We start from the raw sequence: 3,495 nt of genomic DNA on the forward strand, positions 1-3,495 counted from the left end.
TAAATTAGTTTTTAAAAAGCTAAAATTGAAAACAATAGAGAGAGGATGACCCCTAATCTTATCCTCAGGGTTTAAGGTACAATTAAAATCTTCAATCAAAATATGAGGCATATTAAAGGAAAGGTAACTTAATTCGTGCCAAAGCCAATTATGAATTTGACTATTTGTGCTAGCATAGACAACAAAGAGCAGGTAGGGAGCAAACCTTGATTCGAGATGCAACTATGCATAACTTGGGCCAGGAATCGATGATAGAAACATTCAGGTTGGTCAGATGCCAGCAAAGGAGGATCCCTCATGCGACACACATTCTAGCACAAAGGCTCTCTCCCAATCAAGGTTTACTCTGCGAATGAAGTTCGAAGTTTTAACCGAATCGATGTGAGTTTCAAGTAGAGTAAAAATATTAAGAGAGTAAGAATTAATCATAAATGGTTGAACTTGGGCTTCCCCTCTTGAAAGGCCTCTGATGTTCCATGATAGTGTCCGCATTAGGTAACCATGGGTGTAGAATCCTTCGTTGCCTCTGTAGTTGATGAATCCTCATCGATGGAGTGGCTCAGGGAAGCAGACTTGTTCCCATAGTCTTCTTTTTTAACTATTTTGGGGCTTTAACATGTAGAGCCTTCATTCGAGAGAACTAAAGAAAAAGCATCCACTCAGGAGATTGTTCATGAAGTTATTATTCCGATCATGCACCAGTCTGAAGGAAGAAGTTCCCCTCCTCTCTCATGGGTCAAACTCTTTAAGGCTACTCATAACTCTTCTGCTTCACAGTTCTCCTCCTCTTCTAAGATGGAAATCGATAATCACCCTATAAGTAATAGATATGGCTGGTGTCTTTCTTTATGATTAAATTTGCTTTTGAAGGAGATATGATCAATGTGCTCATCGGGGGGGCCATGGACCTTTCGGAGTTTGGTTCTTAATCTCATCCTTTGGCACCCTAACTTCTAGCCTCTGCTGGAAGAAATTATTTTTGCCTCCATTTGGGTTCAGTTGATTGGTCTTCCCTGTGAATATTGGAGGCAAGACTTTATTGACATTGCTATAGATCTTAGTGTCCTATCAAAATCGATGGCTACACTCTAGTTAGAACTAGGCGAAGGTTTGCTAGGGTTTGTATTGAGATCGATTTCACCAAACCTTTGAAATAGTGTACATAATTGGGCTCCTAGGGGCAAGTCCCTCAAGTGGTGGTCACTAATTATCTTCTTTAATATAAAAATAAAAAGAATTTTTAAACTTGTATGTAAATAGTTTGGAATAACTATCCGAAAACAAGCAACTATCTATCTAGATGAAAGTTGCTTTGGAAAACTCTCTTGCTTGTGGCTTCCCTACTATCCTTACTCTCAAACCGCTTGACCCTCTTGATCCACCTACCAAGGTGGATACCACTTTGGTCTCTGCCTCTGAGGCAAATGGAATAACTCCTCAGGTCTCTATCTAGATGGCAGGAGAACAGGCGTGGATCTGTTTAGATATTGCAAAATTTAGTTTCTCAATAAGCTCTTCTAACTTGTATCAATAAGCTAACTTTTTTTTGAGAGAACGCCCATAGGCAAGTAGTTCATTAATATCTAATGGTTACAACGAAATGCCTGATTACACAAAGAGTAGGGGAGAAAGAGCGATGACTTTTTAATATAAGTCTCACACTTTGCCTACAATAGACAGCACAATAAATTAATCCAGCGAATCAAGCCCGAGGGCACAATATAGTAATAAGATGAAGAAGAGCTCAAGATATTCTTACGAGCAAAGAGTCTCGAGTTCAGCATTATCCGCTTACTAACTGCTGGTTCCGTCAGTCTAGTAGCCCAAGACATAATCCTAAAAATACCCAAAGATAAACTTAGAATGCAAATTAATAAAACCTACTACACCCTAATACTACTATAGAGCCAAGCAAAAACAACCAGCCAAGGATCGCTAAAAAGCACAACAACTGTGTCCAAACAAACCTAGGTGTGGGCCTGCCGACTGAGAGCACTTGAGATAGGGAGGATCCACGGCGGTAGAGCTACTATGACAGCAGCATATCGGGTGAAGAACTGGCGGCAGGGTGGCGACCAAACTTGTGTGGTGACGACGGTGGGGAATGGTGATGGAGAGCAGCAGTGACAAGGGGGTTTTGGTCGATTCTTAACTGTTGTGATAAATTAAGTAACACTTGCAAGTGCACGAATCTATGGAGTAGATCGGCAAGCAAGGTATCGATCCAACGAGGACTTTTTTGAAAACTTGAAGTATTTAAAAATCTTAAAAATAATTTTAACCTAGTTGGAAAATGGGTTTAAGAGATTTATGGAGAAAAAAAATCTTCTTGCAAATTTTTTTTAATTAAGTATGAGAAATGAGGTCTTGGAATCTACTTGTAGATAACACATTTTTATTAGATAATATAAATATCTTCTTTTTCTACGATTCACCGAGAAATCAATCACTAGTGGATCGGAAGATTATCTTTGAATGAACAATTCAATTTTCATAAAAATTACGTTCTTCCTTCATTTTTAGAAAATATGGAGTAAGAATTTTAAATCATTAGATATATCATTTTTAAGAAAAATAACTAATATCTAAATTCTAAACAACAAATTTAAAGTAGAAGAAAAAAGAACCTATTTAGCAATTAAGAACACATAAGAGATTTAGAATAAAAGTAATATGTTCTCAACAAGCTTCATCCTCAACCTTAAGAAAATTAGAAATTCATTTTAGTAGTTAATAACACAACTTGAATAAAAATAAATATGAGATTTAGCACTAGAGAGTTGCAGAATACTTCTTTCAAAAATAAAATTCAAATCTAAAAACAAGATATTACGCTAAAAGAAGATCAAATATGAATTTTGTTGACTTACAAAGATTGAAACTTCTTCGAATGTGCTTTATTATTATTAATTGAATTGAAACAATTGCAAGTTTGAATGCTGAATTTTAAACTACAACTCTTCAAAAGAAAAACTTAATATAAAATACGTAAGAAAAGATATCTTTCTCTAGCTCTCAATCCCTCTATTTATAGACTTCTTGGAGCATGAAAATCTGCTCCAAATCGATTGGAAATTTGCTGTGATTGTGTTTGAAATCTACTAAATATGTGCATAAAATATGGTAAAAATCTGCATGAAATATGTTAAAAATCTACCGCATTAGGTAGATAATTTGCTTGGCTGGAATTGCTGCTCAAATAGGAATTTAAAATTTGTTTACTACTGCAATTATTGCTGAAATTTTACTTAAATTGGAGATGAAAATCTGCTGCATTAGGTGAAAATTTCTTGCTAAAATTCTACAACTTGATAGATATTTGATTGCTGAAAATCTGTTGCTTGAAAAAAAATTTTTTTTTGGCTCATTCTAATTTAGATAAGGAAGAAAGTGATTAGTAGATCATAGTTTGACTTAAGCATGACTTGAAAGATGAGAGGTATATTTAGTTGGTTAGTAGTGACTAAGCCTAATTCTGGTTTGAGCCCAAATTTG

This window comes from Typha latifolia, chromosome 2 (assembly GCF_019914945.1).
Source record: "Typha latifolia isolate L0001 chromosome 2, TyphaL0001v2, whole genome shotgun sequence".
NCBI classification, from domain to species: Eukaryota; Viridiplantae; Streptophyta; class Magnoliopsida; order Poales; family Typhaceae; genus Typha; species Typha latifolia.